The sequence below is a fragment of the Xiphophorus couchianus genome, chromosome 8, assembly GCF_001444195.1.
Source record: "Xiphophorus couchianus chromosome 8, X_couchianus-1.0, whole genome shotgun sequence".
Lineage (NCBI taxonomy): Eukaryota > Metazoa > Chordata > Actinopteri > Cyprinodontiformes > Poeciliidae > Xiphophorus > Xiphophorus couchianus.
The window spans coordinates 12,496,783-12,511,608 of NC_040235.1; the positions used below are offsets into that span (position 1 = coordinate 12,496,783).

The following is a 14,826-nucleotide window of genomic DNA, read 5'->3' on the forward strand; positions in this document are numbered from 1 at the left end:
GTTGATACTGTTAGCTTTGTTGTGCATCTGGCTAACTAATAAAAATGGAGTTAGATGGAAAATTAAGTATCAATTTTTTTTATAACATTCTGTAAATAAGTTGCTGGTTTGTGTTCTTTATATAGAAGTTAAATACTTTTAATGAGTTATTATGAACCAGTTTGCTGGTTTGAAGAAAATTCATAGTATTTAGTAACAATTTATGAGCTAAAAAGTTTTTGGTTAATTTGTTGTTTATGAATTCTGTCAGTATGCATGATGTCCTGATTATCTAACATATGGCCACACAATAACAGGAAAGCAATAACAGCATTCTGTAATAATTTTATGAGGTCAAAGCTACTCCTCTGGCAGTCTTAAACAGCCTCTCCCCCCTGTTATTTTAGTAGCAAATATCCCATTATTGCAGAGGTGCTAATCAGGGTAGTTTTATGAAAAATCAGGGTCATGGAGGAGATATTTAGAGTTACAAATAATGGAAAACATCCACCCAGTACCGGGTTACCAAAATAACAGTATGTTTTTGACCTAGCAGTTTTTTGAGTGTATACATGCACTGAAGGACTATACAAACTGCTTGAAACAAAAACCCTTTAAAGCTGGGTCACACACTAGCAATACAATACTGATTCAGTTTGGACCTTTTTTCACATAGCCCATGTTTTTACCTGGGTACTTGATCCCTCATCTTTATTATGTTATCTGTCTGGCAGCACAAGCCTGACTTTTTGCAGAATCACAGTAGGTCTCTGTAGTGCCAACTGTGCTGGCAGTTTTCTATAAAGCCATCTGACATGCACTGTTGAATTATCAATCGAATCTCAGCAGTAAATCAGTTTGCTCAAGAGCAAAGCTATAAATGTTAGCTTTTTTTGTCACAACCATTGTTACTATGGATCAAAAAACATATGGAGTATGTTAACACACCCATTGTGATGTTCCTTTCCATTTCTGAGTGTGTGTATTTGTGGAAAAATTCCTAGGAGACCCAACCACTGCAATTCTCCAGAATAATATAACACACTAAATGAATGGATCTTTAAACCAAACATGTTTTTCATACCAAAAAAGAAAGAAAGAAAAAGATCATTATTGTTTACTGTGACTTTTCTGCCAATCTCTTCTGTTTCCCAGTACCGTTTTGTCTGTCAAGACATTATTTTACTTTAGTGACATAACTGATTAGGTGTCATGCATAACACAGCAAAGAAAAATTTATAATTTTACATTGAAAATAATGTAGGTACTGGGCTAGCCTACTTGCTCTTAATGCAAAAATACGTTATGAATTTGCTATGAATGGTTGGCTTGTTTTCTCAATGGAAAAGACTGGAAATGAAGACCTCTGCTCAAAAATTTAACATTACTCAAAAGAACTCACAAAACCAATGCTGCAAGAGTATTAATAAACAATATTTTTCTATTGCAGTGATTTGATTTAGGATTAGCAAACATGATCAAATGCAGGCAAATTTAGCCACTTATGGTCTTAATGTTTATTGCATGAAAAGGAAATATTACAATAATTTCAACAAAAAATATACCCTCAAGATTTAAGCTGCATCAAGGTTAATTATAAAAACTGTCATGGTCCTAATTTAGTCAGTATTTTCTTGCCAAAAACATTTTGTGTGTCCTCTGCAGATGGTACCAGGTTCACCAACTGGTAAGTAAATGCAGATGAAGATTATTTTTCTTTAAGAAAATAACTACTAGGCTACCTTAATTATCTTCAGTAGTGGAGAAAGAGCGGCTTGTGAAAATGCTGACTCTGCATTTTGCTGTTCTGTGTCTGGATTCCATTTGAAAACTGTTTATTTGGTCAGCTGAAATAATCTATTAATTTGATTTTCATTTTTCTATCTGCCTCATTCTCTGTGCTCTTTAGGAGCATATTCATGTGGCTGTCTCCTTGCCCAGCTACTTAAACTGTCCATCAAAGAATGTTTATGCTTCGCTCTGCAGTTTGACTTTTTATATGCACTGACTTCATAGCACATATAAGAAACAGTTGATGTGCTTATGGACCATCCATCCATCATAAGTCTATTACATATTCAAGGCTCCAGCTTGATCTGTAAAGCCTCTCTTTCATTTTCCTCATCTGCTCTTTTCTGCCCACCCCATCTGTCTCTTGATCCTTTACTGTCTCCAGCAATACATTCACACATCTCTGTACCTTGTCTGTCATCTTTATAATATTCAGGTCCTTCTTAACCTTGGTCTTATGCAGTGTGGTAGATAAATAAAAATACAATTTATCACTCCAAGTCTTACCTGCTTGTAAAGTGTCTTATTAATGTGAAGGCTTTAGATTTGATCTCACAAGTACCTGCAAGCCATAGAACATCTGCCTCTCAAAAGGCAAATTATGAGACAGGGGAATGTTGAGCAATTTTCATCTTGTGTGGTTGCGTCCTAAAAAGTGTGATGCAATGCCAATTTACTGAGAACTTTAAAGAAAACATCAAACAAAAAAGCAGAAAGAATATAAAAAATCTTCAGCTTGAGTAGCTACTGAAGTCACAAGATTCCCTTTTTAGCATAACTGTCTACTTACACAATTTGTACATGTCTTAGTGTATTGCCACATGCTCGTTGATGCACAGCTAAAAAGGTCCTTCCCTGTCACCAGCGGCCATAGATTCTGCAGTTAATTCAGCACTTTATCAACAAAGAACCAAATGTCTCTTTCTCACATTCTGCAATGTATTTTCCACCCATTTCATGGGAGTGGAGAGGATGAACAGGAGTTTATTCAATAAATAAGTGCCTCTGAGGGCTATCATATAAATATTTTTTTTATTTGTGACTCAATACATCTTGAGTGTCAAGTCACTTGAAGATTTATGAGAAAGCTTTTTTTTTACAGCGGCAACAGAATTTGGATTTAGATTTAATATATTAGACACAGTTAACCTGCTTTACGGAGATATTTTGAAATAAACAAGTGGGGAACTAGCAGCGTTAAAAAGAGCTGCATTTCACTTTTCCGTAAGTTCATGCTGGTTGCCCCGTTCAAGCCGACTTTGGTCTCCAGGACCAAAGACTTTCAACCTTTCATTGCACTCTGGACTCATGCATGCAGAATCCTAGATTTTTCTTTTTCTTCTCATAGCTACTCTGAAAAAGACACAGGCCAATTTTAAGGTGTCAGATTTGGCTATATGATGTGAAGTCAAATTCTTTTAAAGTTGATTTTAACATAAATATACACACAATACTTTCACATAAAATAAAGGTAACAATTAGTTGATTGTGCTTTAAAATTACACTATGTCCCTGGGAAATTCATAATACCCCCCCTTTAAAAAGTATATCGATTTAAGTTTGACTGGATATAAGCCTGAGGTAATTTGTCAACAACAATTTTGACATCATTAACCATTTGTTCTAATGTGCATGGTAAATGTTTCAGCAATTTGGATTTCTTTTTGTTTGTTTTATATTATTTTATAGTCACAAGATGACCAATTACATTTGATATAGTGCATAATATAATCTGATTGGATCGTTGGACTCAGGCCATTTCATCTTCTCATCACCATGGTCTTTATCCTCATCCCTCTTTTGTGTTCTCTCTGTTATCTTCACTGCATAATTGAAACTCACAAAGCATCCGCTCATAATTACTCACAGGTTTTAATAAATTCCTATGGCTACAGTGATGCATATTTATTTGCACGCGTGTTTGTGGCCTTGTGTTTAAGGACCATTTTCCTAACAAATACTACATTGTGGGGACCGACTGCTCCTAATGGGGCCCAAAGCCCAAGCGCCGCAAGAAGAAGTGTTATTTTTTTTAGGTTAGGGTCAAGTTGAGGATCAAGGTGTGAACTGAGTTTGAAAAATTAAAATGAGATTGAAAAATGAATGAAAAATGAATGGAAGTCCATGCAAAGTCCTTGTGAATTAAATATATACTGTGTGTGAGTGAGCGAGCAGAGAGGGTGTATTTACAGTTATGCTGATAAAGAGAGTGAATGAGTAACATTAGCTCATTGAGCTTTCTCATTAGCAGTATCCATTTGGCGAATAACAAGGTGGTCTCTGACAAAGTTCAGTCAGACTTAATGGATAATTAAGGTTCAATTCTGAGCCAGCACAAATTGTATGAAAGAGCCTCCCTCTGATCCTCTTTACCTACAAGGCAATTAAGCTCTTTCCAGAGAAATAATTTATTTCCATTAAATTGTGTTCTTTTGCCTGCACAAAGCATGTAAGTGCACTTTAAAAATCGATCAATTATTATTATTATTCCTCTATTTCTTTCTAAATTATTTGACCTCAGACAGCAAATCATCATTACGAGAGGCTTGCAGTTGTCCCATCAGTTCAATGAGAGTACATTTAGATATGCTAAGTATTAAGCTTCCTAAGCAAAATTAAAATTAGTAATGAGTAGACTAAAATTGAAGCAATTTCAATGTTTGACTTAGCCTACAGAGGAATTGGAAAAATTTGATATTAGTTTTTATTAAAACCCATGATACCAACTTTGAATCATTAATTTCAGGTATGATGGATGATTTCCTCACCTATATGATATCAGGCTCAAGAACATCGTTTATAGCAGGAGTCCTCAAATCCAGGCCTCCAGGGCCGGTGCGTCCTGCAACTTTTAGATGCATCTCTGGTGCAACACACCTCAATTAAATGATGAATTACCTTCTCAATGTGCAGCCATAATCTCAGAGTCCTGTTAATGACCTCATTATTTGACTAGGTGTGTTGAAGAAGAGAAACTTCTACAGCCTGTAGGTTACCGGCCATTAAGGCCTGGATTTGATGATCACAGCTCTAAAGTACAGAATGGCTCCTGTACTTTAGAGCTGTACTTTTCGCATGATTTTAGCAATTCTTAAAGATATTTTTTACATTTTAGGTATAAATGAAAGAAAGTACTCCATTTAAGGAAAGTCTAAATAAAATGACAAAGTATCTCTGTTTCCAGCAACTGTCTACAGAGAAAATCCAAAAAGATGGGCGGAAATTAAACATATATTGTTTAAATGATGTATAAACATATATTGTTCAGTTGTTTTGTTAAAATTTTGACATAAAAAAAGTAAGGATTTTGTCAAATTGTAAAATCTGAGTGTTGTATTCAATGTGTCACTTATTTTGTTGGATTTCTACAAAGTTTGGAGCATAAATAAAACAATATCTTGTGAAAATATTCAAGATATTTTCTATATATCGATTGGCAAGGAGTCGATCACAAAGACATTTAAGAGGCCCATAGTAACTGAAGAAGCTGTGGAGCTCCCCTGCTCAAGTGGAAGAATATGTTGACAACAACTATTAGATGTGAGCATTTACATCTTACCATCAACCACATGGGCACCAGAATGAACACACGGAAAACGTTGCTCTGGGTAGACAATACCTAAACTGAACTTTTTGTCATACATACAAAATGTGTTTAGCAAAACTAGCACTGCAAATTCCAATGACAAAAACCCATCTCCTCTGTAAAACATATTAGTGATGTTATATGGAAAGCTGGTAGAGAGACACTCCATAGTAAAATCAGCTTGGATTGCAGTGAAAAGTGGTCTTGCAAATTATTGATTGTCAAATAGGTTTCTATGTATCAAAACATTTTTAGAACCATGTACTTTCTTTCTTACACTTCACAATTATACATCCCCTCTATTGGTCTATCACAACGTATATAGAAGTTTCCGTTTGTAAAACTTGCAATATCAACGCGACTCTGTCATTATGTCTGGTGCTCCTGCATTTGGCATTGGCCCGTGATTAGAAGAACATTGACAGTTTTCTGTTAAACTGAATAAAGGTAGAGCACCCAGGTGTGTCATCACTGTGTTGAATGCTTGCCAACACAGAATCCCTGCTTAACCTGTAATGACTGCACTGTATTTGCATCTCATCCTGATGTAACAGTCACTTCCATCGCTTTTGTCCCCTGCCTGCCCCCTCTGTGCTGTCTGACTCGGAGAATCCCTGCCATCTGGAGGAGATGGATCTTTTCTTCATCTTCCCACCAGGTGGAGAAAATCCAACTGCACCCTGTCCCATCTGCACGTCAATGCCTTACTGAGGGAGGAATCGAATATCCACACTGCCTGGACCTTTTCCAACATAGAGACATGACAAACAACCTGGGGGGCTGATTTGTATTCAGCTTGGGAGGATAACCCTCTTCGAAACCATCTGAATGATGAAAATCTTTTACTAAACTCATTCAACTGTAGTTCATCATTTAACTTATTTCCAACACCATCTTCCAGACTTCGGATTACAGGTAAGAAAAAAGAATCAAATCAACAGTTTAGTATCCTCAGCAGTATTTCGTGTCCTTCGTTTAAGGAAAGTTGCATTTATCCCTGACAAACCCAAAGCTAACCTATTTATTAATAGTAAAAACTTTTGTTGCAGAGAGAATTCCAAGCCTGAATGAATACCAATGAGTTGTAACCCCTACCAAGCCAATTTGCTTTGCTCTTGAATATTGTAGGAGTCCAGTGCCACGCCACCAGATGTGTGATAGCTCTGGCTGTTTGAGGGGTTGCAGCAGTGAATTCAAGTGGAATCTTCACATAGTAGTTGACTGAATGAAAACAGTATTGTTGTGAATTTTCTACACCTGATCATTTTATTACTTCAAATTTACTTTTTTTTTTTTGCTTACTGCTAAGTAAATGTCTTGTTCTCCTTCGGTAATGCTATTTTTTTTGCATACAATTAGCAACTGCTACTTTGTACATGTAGCCATGAGATATTGTAGATATGATTTCTTTTTAACCATTCAGTAGTTTCTAGAATTAGATGTTCATTTACTTAGCTCGCTTTATTGAAAAGATATCACTCTAAGGTCGCAACCTTGCAGCTACATAGAAGTACTTTGGGCCTTGAGGAAAGAAAAATGAACCAAAACAAAATGCTGTTGACATTCACAAGCAGAAGATAAAAGCTTCTCTGGGAATATGTGGGAAATGATTTTTTTTTGAAGAGCCTTCTGCTTGAGCCAAATGTTTCATATTATGATGCATCACTTCAAAACATCTGTCAGCACTTGCTGAATCCCAGTTTTTACATTTTCGTGCATAGCTGAAGTGCATGCACTTCTGTGTTTCCATAGGAATGGGAACATAGACATAGATGTCTGCATGTCATAGACATGCATGTCATAGCAGATGAGTATTCCCGGGTCTTTCCAAGTATCTGCTAACTCTTGACTAATGGCAGATCAACACAATTTCATTCATGGAATAAAATTCCATGAATAAAAACGCAATGTGCTTGTCATCTGCCATTTTAATTTATGTACTGCCTCATCTACAACTTAACATTGCATTTTAACTTTATGCATTTAAAAGGCAAATGCATGCTGAAAAACATTCACCTGCTTTGAAATTTACCGCTTGTAGAGACAGGGATGTTGTATGGACCAAGTTCATATGACTATGGAAAGAGTCTAAACCAGCTTTAAATCTCCAACTGAGCTCTTAATGACAGCTTAACACCACAAATAAAACTGATGATCTTAGGGGGTTTGGACAAACAGACTTAGGGAGCTTTCAAACTCAATATTAAAGTTGTTTTATTATGCCTAATTAACTTGACTGACTGGAAACAATAGGCAGAAAAGAGAAAGCAATAGTATGGCTAACTCACCTGAATGTTCTTTTTCAAGGCAGCAGCTTTTTATCTTGTTGTCCATAGAGTTCCACTCAGTGACCCACAGAGCAGTAAGCCTAGCCTAATCCTTTTTAATAAAAGCAATATATATTTGCACTTGTGACCAAAGTGCACAACAATGGGTAAACAAAATAAAATTCTGTATCATTAAAAGGTGAGCATTACTCAAAATAAACTCTTAGTGGTTTGGCTGAAATAGTTTTCATCAAAACATTGTCTCTCTTCTATAGCATTTCTCTCTATTCTTATTCTTTGTTTCCACATACCACATCCAAACCCCACAGGTGAGGCTCATAAACCTGATGAAGACACTGCCTGCACTTTCCCAGATGGTGCATTTGCTGTTTCTGAGCTAAAACCAGTCCAAAAAGGCAGTTAGACCATTATGCTGAATAAACATTGGCAAACTTTGCAAAAAAGAAATGAAAAAATAATATAAACTGCATTTAGATGCAAAAAGAAAAAAAAAATCAACAAAACATAACATTTATCTCATGCCTTTATTGCCAGCCAAATTGCCAGAATTTAAACCCCTTAAATTCTTCTAACAGTTTTTTTTATGTGTTAAAACCACATAAAAAATACTTTAAACACCTAAATTAAAATACTTTAGAATTTAATGTGACAAACACAGGGAGTGTTTTATTTTAATATGGACAGTAAAAATCTGAAAAATGTGTTGTCCATTTAGATTCAGTGACTCTAAACAGTATGTAAAAAATACCTTTCACTGCAATAATGGCTCCTGGTCTTTTGAGGGGAGTTTCCACCTACTGCCCAAAGCTGCATCATCTCAGATTTAAATCATTCCGTTGTAGATTTGACTACAATAAAATGCTCTGTGTTAAGCTGCATTCATCTGAAACTCCATGGTGAGTAGGGGTGTATGTTCGTGTGTAGCATTATTTCCCCTTCACACATAACATTGTACGTCTTTATGGAAGAAACCCCAAACCTTTCTTTCATCAGGATGAATTTGGTCCATGGCATGTCGTCCTTTCAACAGATTTTCCAGCCTCTCAGCAGCATCTACAATTGCTTCATAGCTGCTTCTTTGATAAATGCTACCTTTGCTTGCCAATTAAGGTGGATAATCATGTAATCACTTGGGGTTTACTCCTTCCATTTTGTCCATTGGTCTCAGGTATTCAAAGACTAGTTGCATTTATATTTTGATTTAATTACACATGGGTATATTCTGTTTACAGATAAGGAGGCTGAACTGAACTGTATTTAGGGAAATGAGAGTAAAGAGAGCTTAATTCAAATGCCTATCATACTTTCCAGTTTTCTATCAGTAAAAAATAAATTAATTAAAAAGCAATTTCTTTCAATTCACTCCTATGCAATTCTTTATTTTGGACGTTTGTAATTTGTAAAGTCTTAAGTGGCAAGAATACAAAATATGCGTGAATACTTTTAGTAAAATAAAAAAAGACATCTACCTGGAGGGATTTATTTCTATTATTTCTATTTGCAGTTACATTGTGGTTATATTGTGGTTACATGTGCAGCAATCACCAACAGCTTAACTTAAAGTAAATAAATAAATAAACCTAACCCTATTCCCCAGCCCACTCTCTTTAACATATGATAACTATAAATGAACTACCTGCTTAACATAACAGCTTTGTCTCCATCAGCAGGAAGATGACAGCATCATTTCTACAAAATGAACCCATGGACGATTTACAACCACATTAAATTTTGCCCTTGAAGAGAATGGTAGGTAATCTCACCAGATCACCACGTCACACCTAAGTGAGCTCATTCCCCAACAACAACAACATCTGCCAGAATCGTTAAAACATCATAATGCTGAGGATGAGGGGGATGAACACAAACAGTCCATGTAAATGCACACAAACAAGACAAAATGCATAGGCTGAAATTAAACAGCTTTGCAACAGCTTTAAAGCAATATTGCTGATTTACACAATGCTAAACTGAAGCAAACTAAAGCATGTTATGTCATAAAGCATAATGAACTTGGAACTTATTGCTAGGTTATGCTGAGAATAAATAGATCTTAGGAAAGGACTAAGGAACACATTATTTCTTTTAGGCAATTCATTTTTACAGGAGGAATGTTAAACAATTAGATTTTAACTTACCTTAGTTCACGTCTTGACTGTAGTTTATTTTTTAGTAAGTTAACCAAGACAACAAGCAGATACTTAAAGCTTTGTGGTATTTTTCTTATTTTATAAAATCAAATAGTATGGGGATTAGCTTTGGATCCCAAACTTTGATATACTTAATTGTACTGTAAAGTTTTGATAAATAAGAGACAAGAACCTTAAACATATTCAAACACAAACAAAAGAGTCCTTATTATTATGGCAATTTTAATATAAATTAAACCTAAAATATTTTCACTGCAACACACATATATATCTAAAATAAGCTCATTGTGCTAAATAGCCTCTTTGTCAAAATTATGCTTATACCACAAAACTTGGCGATGGAGGCTTTTTACAGGTGAGAAAGCATTTCAAGTCAAATCAATCAATTCATCAAATTTTATTTGTATAGCACATTTCAGCAGCAAGGCATTTCAAAGTGCCTTACATCATATTAAACACAGAAACAAGATGCAACATAGAATCAACAGTCAAAACATGACATTAAGTAAAGTTCCATCAATAAATTTGTAATTGATTACATTTCAAATACAATCCTAAATAGGTGGGTTTTTAGTCGAGTTTGCATCCATAAAAGATTTACCGGTTACACTCCTACTGTGTTATATGGAACAAAATACCTATTGCTATTTTTATTCCCACTCACGCTCACAATCACACAGTTTAAAACAATGTAGACAGCATTTTAATGGGCTTCTGGCTCAAGGCTCCATACACCTCTTTCACGGAATTTCGAGCTGGGACTCCACCGTCTCTCACGGATTTTTTTGTGCAATTCTATGGTACCTGTTTGGTGGAAGAAGTCATTACCTTCTTCCACCAAACAATTGTACTAAATAGTGGACAATGAGAAGTCCCTTTATAAACCATAAATCACCAGAGTTGTTTTCAAAAGGTACATTTAATCTGACAAATGAGCCTCATCAGAACACATTATCTGATTTATTGATATTAATATGATTGGATATAACTGTGCTGGCTGAGAGATTTCATACTTGTGTTTTCCCACAAGTTTAAAATCCCTCAGTTAACTCAAGCACATATGTGTTTTGGTATAACTATTTAAAGCTCAACATCTGATTGGCTCACCAGATCAGAAACTGCATTTTAACCAGCAGAAACCAGGAAGTCTCTCATTTAGACCATTTAATATTAAGGATCCTGCATTCTTGACAACTAATGATGCACTCAGGGAAAAATATTCAGATATTTATTCTCCCTCTCCACCTCCACGTCTTTTTCCAAGGAAATTGGACATTGTGTTTGACGGATTTGTTTTTCCCAAAATCTGCAGTCATCTACAGTCAGTTTAAGATAAATGTTCCCATATGAATGACTTGGTGAAAATATGACTTTGAGAAATAAACCCCCATTTTTTTTTTCTCATATGACATGCTATGCAAATATCCCAATTCATTGTTCTTAATTTTTGATGGTATTATCACCTGGTCAGAAACACAACCTTTCATTTGAACAAACTGTGGGCTCCTTTTGGCAGTCATCAATCCAAACAATTCCGGGGGAATTGACCTGTGTCATCTGGACTTTCTAACTTAGCAAAACAAGCTGAATTGTATTAAATACACTGGAGAATTCAAAGAACATAATCTTCACAGTGTTGCAACCTGCGGTGAACGCTGAGAGGTGCTTGTTTGCTTATGCAAGTAGGCCAGCGGGGGTCTTTCTAGAACCTTTATGCTAGGGAATGTCAGGCCAACAGGTCCATTGATGGTATTGACTGAAAGGTGGGCTTTCTTAGGTAATGGAACAAGGTGGGATGTCTTCCACAACACTGTAACCTTCCTTCTGGTAAGGCTAAAGAGGTGCTGCAGAATCCCATGTAGTCAGCACAGGCCTCTGCTTAGCACAAAACATCCTGCAAGTAAAATCCTGATTTACTCTTTCATATTTAGCAGTAGCAGAAAAGGCTAAAGGAAGAACAAAGTCTGACCCACTAAGTGTTTCTTCTAAGCTTTTTTGAAGTACATGAACTGTTCTTTTAGTTTGGCAGAGGGTGTGAGGGTAAAAATGAACTTGCTTTCTTCCTTCTGTTCTGCTCTTATTTTGTGCATGACAGCCAGGCAAACATTGAGGTGTGCATGATTGGCTAAAACAAAAGAAAAATGTCCATGTGTCTTATTGCTCTATAACATAAGTCTTGTGAATCTGGCTGTTCTACCCTGCTTATCTTTTGCCAGTTTATAAATTATCATAAGACCTAATTCTTTAACTAAAAAAATATGTTGTTTTATATAGTGTTTTATTCAGTAGTCTTGTCTTAACCTCTTCGATATTTTCCTTTTTTCCAAACTTGTTTTACCCGGCTGTTATTTAAGAGGAGCCTACCAAAGAACACATTTAGTGTGACATATCCTCCTTGTTTTCACTAAAGAGAGTTCAAAATGATAATAATTCAGGGCATTCAGGATTGGTTATTTGCTGCACGAAGCGCAATTATCATAAAGCATTTAATGCTGAATGTATTCCAGGGAGAGATTTAACAAGCTGATGAGAAGACCCGGACATAACCTGACAATCCATCAAAAAAAGATTAGCTCACTCTGTGTGTGCTTGTGTGTGTTTTAATCAGATGCAGTCTTGAAGAGGAGCAACAAGAATTTGCTTTAAGTCACCCAGAAAAAAAGAAGCAAAAAAGAACAGCTCAAAAGACCGAGACCAAATTCTGCTTGAACTCCATCTTTATCAGGCTTCTTTATTCCTTTTCACACAGATATGCTGCCACACCAGAATAAAAAACGATGACCTCGTTCTTGGTTGCTGTTCACCAGTGTTAATTCATTCTGGCCATTCATGACCTTGTGCTGAATCCGAGTGAAAGTTCAAATATTTTACCATAGTTGCGTAATGGGAAGAGTGACAACAGTGTCAGGTATCACACCAAAATCCTCTATCCATCTTTCTTTCACAAACATATCAATTTGACTGTGTGCATTCCTCCACTGTCTGCCAGGGCCAGAACAAATAAGATCCTTGATTCATCCTCCTCACCTTAAAAACAGGTTCTATTCTTGAATATGTACTTGTGTCTTTTGTTGCATTGAGTTAATGCTGCATTCTTTCTTCTGGCACTTTCAGTAGAGGTTTGATCATTTTAAACTTCGGCAGGTTGACAGATAAACCCACATATGAAGACCAGTTTAAACCAATTAACCACCATATTAGGTTTGAAAGCTTCAAATAAACAATTCAAATATATTTAGTTTATGTAAATATTGTAGTTGCTCTAGAAAGATCATTTTTATTTCAGTCATTTTTTTAATGAATTAAAATCATATGTCTTTGCATATTTTGTCACAATTATTTTCTACTTTGGTTTTTGCTTTTTTTGTCACTGAAAACAAACTGACAGATAAGTGTGTTCTTTATTCACCTTAATTCAATAAACTTGCACAAGTTATGTGTATGATATTTACATCTACAATAATTTGAAATCTAAAGTTCCTTAATGCTGAAACTATTGCATTCCCCAAGCACCGACTTAGATAAATAAATATTGCACTGACTTCCCACTGGAATTCCTGCATTACTTATAAATAATAAGAGTATTTACCTTATATCAGGTGCAGTTCTAAAAGTCAAGATTGTTAAAAAATAGTTACCAAATCCTGACAACTAAATGTATTTAATTTAGAGTGTCTTAACAGATTGTTAGCAATTATTTGAGAAAAACTAAAAATCCCACAATAATAAGAGCCCAAATGTGTGTGATTGGATGACTGGATGAAACTGTCAACATTTCAAGTTTTATCTGACAGCTTCAAAATATGTTCATAAAAAATCACAATAAATTGACATATTATAAAATGCTTATTCAGATGCACCAGGGATTGTGATTGAACAGTCATCATTTTCTGAAAACTGTCAAGCTTTTACATTAAACTGCAGTTGCTCCTATTATGACATATTCTTTTTGTTAACCCACCCTGCAGAGTAGTAGCATAAAATATTATCTAATTTTATAAATCAAAGCACAAGGTTTCTGTAAAACAATATCAATTTGATAATTTCAAACTAGTCAGTTTTTAATGCAAATTATAGCTTTCAACTTTGTGCATACTTAAGTCCTGGTTGTAATTGTCCAATTGTTTTTCATTGGATTGGAAATTCTGGGTAAAAGGTTGATTAGCCAGACGGGAGTGCTGAAGCTTTTCTCAGAATTTCCAGAGCACAAGGTGGAAAAGAGAAATTGCTCCAATGGTTAGGTAACCCATCAGTTTTTAATTGCTTTGTAGATTATATTCATGGGTATAAAAGCCTACATTTGTAAAAGTGTTTATTGTTGTATCTGTGACTGCACAACCTAAGTGTTCATAACTTCTTGTTTTGAAAAACCACAGAACGTCATGATCACCAAAAACAAATTTTTTTGATCTAACATGCAAAACGTTTTATCTCAAATATCAAACTTATATCTAGAAAGTTGAAACACTAAAATATTGCTTGATATCAACTTTTAAAAATGTGATATGTACATACTTATTTTTTAAAAACAATTTTGATTTTGTTTTCAAAGGTATTTTTATTATGCTAAATATCATGTTGCATCCATTGTCTTTAAAAGTAATTGAGTGTTACTGATCTGAGCTCTATATTACAAGTTAAATTCAAAGAAGTCTTTATTAATCCATAGGTTTTAGTATGTTTTGAACCTGGATATCAACTTAATCCATTAATAAGTTGTTATGGATTTAGTCTGATTTAAAGTCACAACAGGGTTAGAAAAGCCACTTTAACTTAAACTACATTATGCAAAGGACAATGGATGGATGGATGGATGGATAGATCATATTTTCATAACTTTTTTTTTCTAAGTATGTTTAAACTAAGTCCAGGCTAGGGTTATTAAAGGTTAAAGCCCCTGAGCCATTGTTTTAGCTTCTTGTTCTCAAACTCTGAATAATATTCCTTTTTTGATTATTATCTCTCTTATGCTTTCTCTCACTGTCGCAAACACAAACATCTGTGTCTGGCTCTTAGGAATACTTATTATTGC

The 14,826-nt window shown here is 35.1% G+C and overlaps 1 long non-coding RNA gene across 1 annotated transcript in view; it reads right to left on the bottom strand.

Moving 5' to 3' along the window:
• LOC114149360 (uncharacterized) overlaps positions 1 to 7,923 on the bottom strand; it is a 62,618-nt gene extending 54,695 nt beyond the window's left edge. The window contains exon 1 of the long non-coding RNA XR_003596487.1: positions 7,645 to 7,923. This is a non-coding gene — a long non-coding RNA (uncharacterized LOC114149360). The remainder of the gene's footprint in view (positions 1 to 7,644) is intronic.
• Between the last annotated feature and the right edge of the window lie 6,903 nt (positions 7,924 to 14,826).